Source organism: Manihot esculenta, chromosome 8, assembly GCF_001659605.2.
Source record: "Manihot esculenta cultivar AM560-2 chromosome 8, M.esculenta_v8, whole genome shotgun sequence".
Taxonomy (NCBI): Eukaryota; Viridiplantae; Streptophyta; class Magnoliopsida; order Malpighiales; family Euphorbiaceae; genus Manihot; species Manihot esculenta.
Genome location: NC_035168.2, coordinates 13,678,265 through 13,691,787, shown reverse-complemented (window position 1 = coordinate 13,691,787; position 13,523 = coordinate 13,678,265).

Sequence of the window (13,523 nt, the reverse complement as noted above, 5' to 3'; positions counted from 1 at the left end):
CCCCAAAAACCCCCTAGAACATCATGAAATAATCATGGAAACACATGCATGAAATGGCTGGACAGGGCACTTTCGGCGGCACCTTCGGCGGCCGAAAGTCCTGGACAGATCCGAAAGTCAGGCACTTTCGGCGGCACCTTCGGCGGCCGAAAGTCCCAGACAGAGACGAAAGTCTCTTTTCGGGGGCAACTTCGGCAGCCGAATGCTGCCTCCACAAAGGGGGTTCGGCTGCCGAAAGTCCCTTCGGCGGCCGAACCTGAGCTTCTCCCGAAGGGCAGAAACTCAGCTCCTCTATGCACATTTCGCCTCCCAAGCTCAAATCATGCATAAACTAGTTCTAAAACATGCATACATATCATACATTACACCTAGGGGTCTCAAACTATCATATACCCCATCTACAACACTTTCAACAACACAAGAACAAGCTACATTGTTCATCAAAGCATCAAAACCCAAAAACTCAACATATACCCTAACATGCATCTCTACCCATAGATCTTGCATAAAACTTATTTAAAACACATAAGGAGCTTAAGATCGGCTCTTACCTCTTGAAGATCGAGAGAGAGACGACCTAAACTCGGAGATCCAAGAAAATGAGCTCCTGAGTTCCCAAAGCTCCAAAACTTGGTTTTAAATGCTCAAAACTTGCAATGTGAGTTTAAAACTCAAGAAAAATGGAAGAGATTTGGAGGAAGAACACAAGAGTTGCAAAGGGAAGGTCGGAAGCTTGCTGTGGCCGAAAATGGGAGAAAACTCGCGAATTTTCGGCTAAGGGTCCCTTTTATAGTGGCTGGCCAGGCCACGTTCGGGGGCCGAAAGCGCTTCCGAATCCATGCAATGTTCGGCGGCCGAACATGAGATTCGGCGGCCGAACCTGGACTCCCTTCACTTATGCTTTCGGGGGCCTAACGTGCCTCCAAAACGTATGCAAGTTCGGCGGCCGAACCTGACTTTCGGCGGCCGAACCTGGGTTTTCCTCCTATGACTTTTCATGCAAAAACTCATTTAATTTCATACTTAAAATCATAAAACACATTAAAACATTTTTATAAAACATGATTCTACCCTTCTAGAGGTCTCCGACATCCGAGATCCCACCGGACGGTAGGAATTCCGATACCGGAGTCTAGCCGGGTATTACATTCTCCCCCCCTTAAGAACATTCGTCCCCGAATGTTCCTCAACTAGTACATGCATAGCAAAATAACATAATATACATATAAAACACATAAGCACATAGACATCTAACCTTAAAAGAGGTGGGGATATTGCTGGAGCATGGACTCCCGTGTCTCCTAGGTACATTCTTCTATATTGTGGTGGTTCCAAAGGACTTTCACCATTGGGATTTCCTTGTTCCTCAACTTTCTGATCTGAGTGTCAAGAATCCGTACTGGCTGCTCTACATAGGTGAGATCCTCTTGGATCTCTACATCAGGCTCACTAAGAACCTTGCTCGGATCTGACACGTACTTTCTTAACATGGAAACATGGAAAACCGGATGGATTCTTTCCATAGACGCAGGCAAGTCCAGCTTGTACGATACACTCCCAATCTTTTGCAAGACTTCAAAGGGTCCGATGTACCGTGGAGCTAGCTTACCCTTTTTACCAAACCGATCCACCCCTTTCATTGGAGACACCTTGAGCAATACTAGATCCCCCTCCTGAAAGTCTACCTGTTTCCTGTGGAGGTCTGCATAGCTCTTCTGCCTACTCATAGCAGTCTTGATCCTCTCTCTGATAATGGGTACCACCCTGCTGGTGATCTCAACAAGCTCAGGCCCTGCTAAGGACCTCTCTCCAACTTCTTCCCAACAGACGGGTGATCTGCACTTCCTCCCGTACAAAGCTTCATATGGGGCCATCCCGATGCTAGCATGATGACTGTTATTGTAGGCAAACTCCACCAAAGGTAGATGCTGCCTCCAAGAACCGCCAAAATCTAGCACACACATTCTGAGCATATCTTCTATCGTCTGGATGGTCCTCTCTGACTGTCCATCAGTCTGGGGATGGAAGGCAGTACTGAAGTCCAACCTGGTACCCATAGCACTCTGCAGACTCCGCCAAAACCTGGAGGTGAACTGGGGCCCTCTATCTGACACTATAGATACCGGGACCCCATGCAGTCTGACAATCTCATTAACATACACCTGCGCTAACTTATCCACAGAGTAGTTGCTCCTAACTGGAATGAAGTGAGCAGATTTAGTGAGTCTGTCCACAATCACCCATATGGAGTCTAATCTGTTGGACGTCGCCGGTAACCCCACTACGAAGTCCATAGCTATATTCTCCCATTTCCACTCTGGAATAGGTAGCGGGTTAAGCATTCCAGCCGGCTTCTGATGTTCCAGCTTCACCCTCTGACATACCTCGCAGGCTGACACAAACTGTGCCACTTCCCTCTTCATAGCTGGCCACCAATATACTTTCTTCATATCTTGGTACATCTTGGTGGCTCCGGGGTGAATGCTGTATCTTGCATTATGAGCCTCCCTCATAATGTCTCCTTTTAGCCCTATGTCATCTGGTACACACAGTCGACTCCCATAGCGGAGGATCCCCTTACTGTCAAATTTGAACTCATTATCTTTGCCCGACTGAACAGTCCTGGCAATCTTCACTAACTCTGGGTCCTCATGCTGTTTCTGAGCCACCTGCTCCAGAAACACGGGTGTCACCTTCATCTGTGCAATCAAAGCACCTGTACCAGACAACTCTAACTGTAGGCCTTCCTCAATAAGCTTGTAAAACTCCTTCACTACTGGTCTTCTCTCTGCCGTGATGTGGGATAAACTGCCTAGTGACTTCCGGCTTAGGGCGTCTGCCACGACGTTCGCCTTACCCGGATGATACTGAATCTTGCAATCGTAGTCACTGAGCAGCTCTACCCATCTCCTCTGTCTCAAGTTCAAATCTCTTTGACTCAAGATGTGCTGCAGGCTCTTATGATCTGTAAAGATCTCACATTTCACCCCATAGAGGTAGTGCCTCCACATCTTGAGTGCAAAGATTATTGCTGCCATCTCTAGGTCATGTGTGGGGTAATTCAACTCATGCCTCTTCAGCTGTCTAGAAGCATAAGCAATTACCCTCTCATTCTGCATCAACACACAACCCAAGCCTATTCTGGATGCATCACAGAACACTGTGAAGTCCTCATTACTAGTCGGCAGAGCTAACACTGGTGCTGAAGTTAACCTCTTCTTGAGCTCCTCAAAGCTTTCTTCACATTGGTCTGTCCATACGAACCTCTGGTTCTTTCTGGTCAATCTGGTTAGAGGAGCTGCAATCTTTGAGAAGTCCTGAACGAACCTCCTGTAATAACCAGCCAAACCCAAGAAACTTCTAATCTCTGTCACTGAGGTGGGTCTAGGCCAGTTAGTCACAGCCTCTATCTTCTTGGGGTCTACTTCAATTCCGTTCTCTGACACTACATGCCCCAAGAACGAGATGCTCCTCAACCAGAACTCACACTTGGAGAACTTGGCATACAAGCCATGTTCCCTCAAGGTCTGCAGGACTATCCTCAGATGATGGGCATGCTCCTCTGCATTCCTGGAATATACTAAGATATCATCTATGAAGACAATAACAAAGTGATCCAGGTATTGTCTAAACACTCTGTTCATGAGGTCCATGAATGCTGCAGGGGCATTTGTCAACCCGAACGGCATCACAAGGAACTCATAGTGCCCATATCTGGTCCTGAAAGCTGTCTTTGGCACATCCTCTTCTCTGATCCTCAGCTGATGATACCCTGATCTCAGATCTATTTTGGAGAAACAACCTGCTCCTGCTAGCTGGTCGAATAGATCGTCGATCCTTGGCAATGGGTACTTATTCTTGGTAGTGACTTTGTTCAACTGCCTATAGTCGATACAAAGTCTAAGGGATCCATCCTTCTTTCTTACAAACAGCACTGGAGCACCCCAAGGTGAGGTACTCGGTCGGATGAAGCCCTTGTCTACCAACTCTTGCAACTGTTCTTTCAATTCCTTCAACTCAGCTGGTGCCATCCTGTAGGGAGGGATAGAGATCGGTCTAGTTCCAGGCATCAGTTCAATCTCGAACTCTATCTCCCTAACAGGTGGTAAACCTGGCAACTCGTCTGGGAACACATCTAAAAACTCATTGACCACTGGCACTGCGGCGGGCTCTCTACTCTGACTGCTAAGCTCTCTCACATGAGCCAAATACCCCTGACATCCCCTCCTAAGCAACCTACGAGCCTGAAGAGATGAGATCAACCCTCTAGGTGTACCCCTCCTGTCTCCTCTGAAGACAACCTCTGATCCATCCTGACCTCTGAACCTGACTACCTTGTCCCTGCAGTCCAAGGTAGCACCATGGGTAGATAACCAGTCCATCCCTAGAATGACGTCAAAATCTGTCAACTCTAGAACCACAAGGTCGGCGGACATGCATCTCCCCTCAACAAAAACTGGACTACACTGACAGACTGACTCTGCCACTGATGGATCACACTTGGGTCCACTGACCCAGAGAGGACACTCTAACTCAGAGACCATTAATCCCAACCTCTCTACGGCCCTCGGAGCAATAAAAGAATGAGATGCACCAGGGTCCATTAATGCATACACATCAGAACACCCAATGACTAAATTACCTGCCACCACGGTGTTAGATGCATCTGCCTCCTGCTGTGTCATGGTGAAGATCCTTGCTGGAGCTGACGGACCCTCACCTCTGAAACCCGCTGAAGAAGAGGTTGACCCTCTCCCTCTGCCTCTGCCACTGGCCTGTGTCATGGCTGGAGCTACTGACTGTGCCACACTACCAGAAGCTGTCTGCTGAGACTGTGTCACAAAAGCTGCTCTAGGACACTCTCGTGCCATGTGTCCCTCCTGCCCACATCTGAAGCAGGCTGACGTCCCAACCAGACATACTCCTCTGTGCGGTCTCCCACATTTCTTACATACTGCATTATCTGCACCTGTGCTCGAGCCACTTCCTAATCCCAGACCTGATTTGATCTTGTTCCAGAACTTGTTCTTCTTAAACTTCTTGGTGGTACTGCTCCACCTCTTACTTGCTGAACTCAGAGAAGAAGGGTCTAACTTTCCCCCTCCTGGGGTCTTGGAACCAGAAGGCTGTGCTGCTGACTGTTTGACTTTTCCCTCGATAATAGCACTAGCCTCCATCCTCCTAGCCATATCCACTATGGCATGAAAACTCTCTCTATCTGCTGACTGTATCAAGGAGGAATACCTGGAATGGAGCTTCATGATATACCTCCTCGACTTCTTCTGGTCAGTATTCAAATTCTGCCCTGAAAAAGGCAACAGCTCCATAAACTTATCTGTGTATTCATCTACACTCATTTCCTCTGTCTGTCTTAGCTGCTCAAACTCTATCATCTTCAATTCCCTTGAACTATCAGGGAAAGCCCATCCTGCAAATTCATTAGCAAACTCCTCCCATGATAGACTATCCACCCTTGGCTTCACATAGCTTTTGAACCACTCACGGGCCTTCTTGCATTTCAAAGTGAAACCAGCCATCTGAATGGCTCTACTGTCATCAGCTCCAATTTCATCTGTTATCGCCTTGACCCTCTCAAGATACACAAACGGGTCATCACCGGTTTCAAACTGGGGAGCACCCAACTTCATATAATCAGTCATTCTGGCCTTGCTCCCTCCAGATGAGCTAGGTTGAGGTATTTGGGCTTCTGGGACAGTAGGTGCTGCTGGTGGTGGAGGAGGTGCAGCATCCCCTGAGATAGGGTTTGCTGGATTTGGATGGTAAGGTGGTGGTGGATACATAGGATACTGTGGGTATGGTGGGTAATATGGTGGGTATGGCATCTGTGTGGGGTAAGGGCTAAAACTAGGGTAATCCGATGTACCTCCCATCGAATACCCGGGATTCTGTGAGAAAGGTGGGTAATGAGGTGGCTGAATAAAACCCGAGGCCTGAGTGCCTCCTTGGGACTCTCCCATGCCTTCCTCTGACATACTCATCCCCAAGCTGCCATCCCTCCTCTGGTCCACATCCATGTCATCTCCCACATCTTCTGACATACCACCTTGAACTGTTCCTCGTACTGATCTGCTTCTTCCCAGATCTAAAGACCTTCTAGGGTCTCTCACTGCTCTGTCCCTGTTGGACCTGCTAGACATTGCCCTAGGCAATGCTGGAGGACGGGCGCTCATGCCCTCATCCTCAGGTGGCACTCCAGTCAATCTTGCAGATCGATGAGTTCCTCTCATCCTGTCTTCTGAAAACAGCACATAGCACAAACATCAGCGTCATATGGTTCATGTGGGCACACATGAACCCTCATCACATACATAGCATACATAACATATCATTTATGCACATGCATATAATCATGGCATATCACATCATCATGTAAGACAGGACTCCACATCCTATCCTAGTGGACATGACCTTTCCTATTGTGCTTGACCTGCTATAACCTCTATGAGCCCGACACTCTAGGTCCGACCATATGAACCTAGGGCTCTGATACCACTCTGTAACGCCCCGGAAAATCCGGACCGCTACCGGCGCTAGGATCCAGATCGGCATAAGGCCGCCGGGAACCGTAGCAAGCCTGAAATAACCTGTAATCCTGTTTAATCCCTTACATGATCAACAATACTCATAAACCTGTAAACATTTTCATATAACAACCAAGCTCAACCTGTACATAAACATAACATAAACCTCCACTGGAGCTCTCATCAAATGCTTCAATGGGGTATCTCATCATACATAAGCTTGGTTGAAACATAAACTCATATCTCATATCATAAGGACCATGTACATACAAATGGGATTAACAATCTATATTGGTCAAGCACAACTCTATCCTCAACATTCAAATTACATAACATAACTTAAAACACTTTTACATTACATCGTAATACAATTGTCATGTCCACATCTAACTATTACATAGACATATCTTCCATACTCTGGCTAACCTCCTGATCTACCCTGTACCTGCACACCTGGGGTTAGGGGAGAGGGGTGAGCTTTAAAGCCCAGTGAGCAGAATAAATAAAAACAATTTAAAACATATGATAACATGAAATGCATCACATCACAGCTAATCACATCAAGGATGAATTTGTCACCTATAGTCCCCTACATGGACCAACTGTGCCAGGGGCGTAGAATGGGCCTCACTGGTCTTTCTCTTACATAACATAGCATAACATGGTCCAACTGTGCCAGGGGCGTAGAATGGGCCTCACTGGTCTTTCTCTTACATAACATAGCATACATGGTCCAACTGTGCCAGGGGCGTAGAATGGGCCTCACTGGTCTTTCTCTTACCGTATCATCATCATCATCACCATCATGTACATCATCATCATAATCATAACATAGGGGGACTAAAGGATCATCCAACATTCATCCACATCATCAAACATATTATGCAAATGCAACATATTCGTGAATCTAATGCAAACACCCTATTATATCATGGCATTCATGATGCATGAATCATGCTAAAACTGATTTCTTTATTTAAAATATAAGGGTTATTCCACTCACCTTTGCTGAAGCTCTACTGACTCAGAAGCAGCTGAGCCTACTGCTGGGGTCCTCGATTCCTCTGGTCCGAACCTACACAGGCGGACTCAAATGAGGGACCAAACATACGTATACATAACTCTAATCAACTCCCCAAAAACCCCCTAGAACATCATGAAATAATCATGGAAACACATGCATGAAATGGCTGGACAGGGCACTTTCGGCGGCACCTTCGGCGGCCGAAAGTCCTGGACAGATCCGAAAGTCAGGCACTTTTGGCGGCACCTTCGGCGGCCGAAAGTCCCAGACAGAGACGAAAGTCTCTTTTCGGGGGCAACTTCGGCAGCCGAATGCTGCCTCCACAAAGGGGGTTCGGCGGCCGAAAGTCCCTTCGGCGGCCGAACCTGAGCTTCTCCCGAAGGGCAGAAACTCAGCTCCTCTATGCACATTTCGCCTCCCAAGCTCAAATCATGCATAAACTAGTTCTAAAACATGCATACATATCATACATTACACCTAGGGGTCTCAAACTATCATATACCCCATCTACAACACTTTCAACAACACAAGAACAAGCTACATTGTTCATCAAAGCATCAAAACCCAAAAACTCAACATATACCCTAACATGCATCTCTACCCATAGATCTTGCATAAAACTTATTTAAAACACATAAGGAGCTTAAGATCGGCTCTTACCTCTTGAAGATCGAGAGAGAGACGACCTAAACTCGGAGATCCAAGAAAATGAGCTCCTGAGTTCCCAAAGCTCCAAAACTTGGTTTTAAATGCTCAAAACTTGCAATGTGAGTTTAAAACTCAAGAAAAATGGAAGAGATTTGGAGGAAGAACACAAGAGTTGCAAAGGGAAGGTCGGAAGCTTGCTGTGGCCGAAAATGGGAGAAAACTCGCGAATTTTCGGCTAAGGGTCCCTTTTATAGTGGCTGGCTAGGCCACGTTCGGGGGCTGAAAGCGCTTCGGAATCCATGCAATGTTCGGCGGCCGAACATGAGATTCGGCGGCCGAACCTGGACTCCCTTCTCTTATGCTTTCGGGGGCCTAACGTGCCTCCAAAACGCATGCAAGTTCGGCGGCCGAACCTGACTTTCGGCGGCCGAACCTGGGTTTTCCTCCTATGACTTTTCATGCAAAAACTCATTTAATTTCATACTTAAAATCATAAAACACATTAAAACATTTTTATAAAACATGATTCTACCCTTCTAGAGGTCTCCGACATCCGAGATCCCACCGGACGGTAGGAATTCCGATACCGGAGTCTAGCCGGGTATTACACTAACGTCTATAAGCTAGCGCTCTTGGTCCGGTCATATAAACCTAAGACTCTGATACCAATTTGTAAGACCTAAAAATCAGACCATTATCGACGCTAGAATTCAAATCGATTTAAGATCGTTAGAACCCATAGCAAGGCTACAATACATTCTAGTGCACCTAATATAACTCTGACAAGATTTTAAAACATACATAAAACATCATCATATTATGAACCGAACACAATATATGCATAACATCATAACCGTAAATATAAACCTATACTAGAACTCTCATTAAATACTCCAGTATAGTCATCATTACATACCAAAGTTTGATTAAAAAATAATGTGAAATTTAAAAACTTTCATATGCTATGTGATAGACCAAGAAGATCCAGTCGGTTGCCGAAGATCAATTCCAAATATCTTGACTGAGTTACTGCTGCGGCTTGCTTGACTTGCCTAAAATAGCTGTTATTTGATTCAACTTTGATTCTGTTATTTGATTTTGTTGATTTAGCACTACTTGTTTGTTTTGCTTTCATCCTTATTTGTAGGGAAGTTGTTATTTTTCTGCAGTATATATATTACTGCTATTCATTAATAAAAAAGGGGAGCAAATTCTCAAATTCATTACTGGTTTTCCTTTCTCACCATAAGCAGAAAATTATTCTTCTTACATTCTTACTCTGATTGGGACCATCTAACATTGGTATCAGAGCACCGGTTTTTTTTTTCCCTCTCTTCTTTCTTCTTACTATTCTTTCTTATTCCTTATGATGACTAACAAGGAACGAATCGAGAACCTTGAAACTGGACTAGGGCAGCTTCAAGATGTTGTTGGTCGAATGGAAACTGGGGTTACTAGCAAATTGCAACACCTGGAAGATATGATGACCAAACTTTCTGAAACAGTCCTGTCAAGCCGAGAAGGTGGAAGCAGTAACTTTCGGGAAAAATCAGTTCAACAAGGCGGCAACTATGCGGAATCGGCCACAGGAGGAAAGCCAATGTTCTCGTCAAAATTGGCCAAGCTTGAATTCCCGAGGTACTCCGGTACTGATCCAACTGAATGGCTAGCAAAAGCCAATCAATTTTTTGATTTTCAAGCCACGCTAGACAATGAGAAGGTTCCATTAGCCTCCTATCACATGCAAGGGGAAGGTAATGAATGGTGGCAATGGTTACACAGAACTTACAAGGTAGAAGATAACAAGGAGGTTACTTGGGAGATTTTTGTCGATGAACTGTGGGCCAGATTTGGTCCGACGGACTGCGAAGACTTTGACGAATCCCTGTCAAAGATTCGCCAACTAGGCTCCTTACGAGATTATCAGAAGGAGTTCGAAAGATTGGGAAACAAGGTTAAAGGGTGGACGCAGAAGGCGTTAGTGGGTACTTTTATGGGCGGATTAAAAACAGAAATCGCCGATGGAATCCGTATGTTTAAGCCAAAAACTTTAAAAGAGGCAATCAGTTTAGCCAGGATGAGAGATGAACAGTTGAGTCGGCAAAAGAAAATTCACCGTCCTAATTTTATATCACCGACCTCCTCCCCAGTTAAAAAAACAGAAACACCCATACGCCGATTGACTTGGGATGAGATGCAGAAGAAACGTGCCCAAGGTCTCTGCTTTAATTGTGAAGAGAAATTCACTCCTGGGCATCGTTGCAAGGGACCCCAACTTCTCCTTCTAGATGGGGGTGATGAAGACGAGGCAACCATGGAAGAACAACCGAAAATATCCCTACATGCACTCTCTGGATGGGCAACTCACAAAACAATGCGGGTGGCAGCAAAAATTGGTTCCTACACCCTGATTGTACTGATTGACAGTGGATCTACACATAACTTCATCAATACAAAGGTAGCAGACATGTTACAATTGCCAGTACAGCCGTTCAAACCCTACGACGTTAAAGTTACGAATGGAGGATTACTGGCATGCCAAGGCAAATTCAATGATGTTCAGCTGCACCTCCAAGGTATACCTTTTATAGTCACTTTGTTTGCTTTGCCTATAACGGGTTTGGATGTGGTTCTAGGGATTCAATGGCTGGAAAGGTTGGGAACAGTGGCATGTAATTGGAAGAACTTAACTATGGAGTTCTAGTGGGACAACAACACTCACAAATTGCAGGGCCTATGGACACCAGTTATTCAATCAACATCTCTACAAGCCATCTCTAAAGAAGCACGACATGGCAGTTCAATATTTGCTATTTGTATTGATTCCAGTAAGGGTTCAGAATTCATTCACCCTGACTTACAATCAATACTGGACCAGTATCAGGACCTGTTCAAGGAACCAACTCAGTTATCACCACCAAGAGAAATAGAGCACCACCTCAACTTGAAAGAAGGCACTGAACCTGTCAATATCAGGCCCTACCGATACGCCTATTTCCAGAAAGCTGAGATTGAGAAACAGGTACAAGACATGTTGAACTCCGGGTTGATAAGGTCAAGTATAAGCCCGTTCTCTTCTCCTGCTCTATTAGTGAAAAAGAAAGATGGGTCTTGGCGGTTTTGCACTAATTACCGAGCACTCAACTCTGTTACCATCAAAGACAGATTTCCAATCCCCACTGTCGATGATATGCTCGATGAACTCCACGGAGCAAAATATTTTTACCAAACTAGACCTTTGAGCGGGATTTCACTAGGTACAAGTTCATTCTGCAGATATTCCTAAAACTGCTTTCCGTACTCATAACGGTCATTACGAATATCTTGTCATGCCCTTTGGCTTATGTAATGCACCATCAACCTTTCAAGCAATTATGAACTCTATCTTTCGTCCCTACCTCCGCAAATTTGTTTTGGTCTTTTTCGATGATATTCTCATCTACAGCCCATATTGGACCACTCACCTTGAACATGTCCATACAGTGCTTCAAACCCTGAGACAACACCAATTTACAGTCAAACTCTCTAAATGTGATTTTGGGTTACAGGAGATAGAGTATCTGGGACATATTGTCACTCCTCAAGCGGTGAAGGTGGATCAAAATAAAATTTCAGCTATGGTAAATTGGCCTAAACCCACTAATGTTTCTGAGTTACGTGGATTTTTAGGTCTTACAGGTTACTATCGGAAGTTTGTCCGCAATTATGGCCTTATAGCACAGCCACTCACCAATCTTTTGAAAAAAGGGCAATTCCAGTGGACTGATGCAGCAGATTCAGCTTTCCAGCAGCTCAAATCTGCAATGACAGCCACACCTATTCTTGCCATGCCAAATTTTGATGAAATATTTATTATTGAATCAGACGCTTCAGGCGACGGCATTGGTGCGGTGTTATCCCAGCAAGGCAGACCGATTGCTTTTATGAGCAGGGCTTTGGGCAATAGCAAACGCTCTTGGTCTATTTATGCTAAAGAGATGTTAGCTATCATACATGCCATCCAGACTTGGAGACCATATTTGCTCGGCCGGAAATTCATCATCCATACAGATCAACGCAGTCTCAAACATTTGCTGGAACAACGGGTGATGACACCTGAACAACAGAAATGGATTTCCAAGCTTCTTGGTTATGACTACGAGATTCTCTACAAACCAGGAAAGGAGAATAATACAACAGATGCATTATCACGGGTTTCGGGCAGTCCTAGTTTGGACAGTTTGTTCGTATCTCAGTCTCCATTATGGGATACAATAAAAAAAGAAGCTAAAACTCATCCTTACATGATTAAAATTGGCAAAGAAGCTACAACAACTCCAGGCAATCCGTATCGGTGGCAAAATGGGCTGGTGAGTTATAAGAATCGCATTGTTGTGCCTCCAAACTCCCCACTTATTCCACAACTTCTACATGAGTTTCATGATTCTCGTCTTGGGGGACATTCCGGAGTTCTAAGGACCTACAAGCGGATTGCTCAGCAATTTTATTGGCCCTCAATGTATACAACTATCAAGAATTATGTGGCGGCTTGTGAAGTTTGTCAACGAGTTAAGATGGAAACTTTGTCACCTGCTGGGTTACTACAACCACTTCCGATTCCTTACCAAATTTGGGATGATATCACAATGGATTTCATCAATGGACTGCCCACCTCGAATGGTAAGAATTCTATCCTTGTTGTGGTTGATAGATTGAGCAAATCTGCTCATTTTATAGTACTTTCACATCCATATTCGGCCAAGGTGGTAGCTGAAAAATTTGTTGACGGAATTGTGAAATTGCATGGCATGCCACGAACAATCATCAGTGACCGTGATCCCATCTTTGTAAGTCACTTTTGGCGTGAATTTTTTAAGATGTCAGGAACCCAGCTTAAAATGAGTTCGGCTTACCACCCTCAGACCGATGGTCAATCTGAGCTAGTCAACCGTTGCATTGAATAGTACCTCCGGAGTTTTGTGTACCAACAGCCCCGCAAATGGTTCTCTTTGTTGCCTTGGGCATAATTCTGGTACAACACAACTTTCCACATATCAACGGGAATGACTCCCTTCCAAGCCTTGTATGGAAGATTGCCCCCAACAATTCCCCTCTATCATGAAGGAAGCAGTTCAGTTCATGAAGTTGATCAAAATCTCCTTTCTAGAGATGCCTTGTTGAGTCAACTTAAATCCAACCTTGCGGCTGCTACAAATCGAATGAAACAATATGCTGATTCAAAAAGACGAGATGTACAGTATGAAGTTGGTGATCGGGTATTTTTGAAGCTTCATCCCTATCGCCAACATTCTGTATCTGTTCGAACTTAT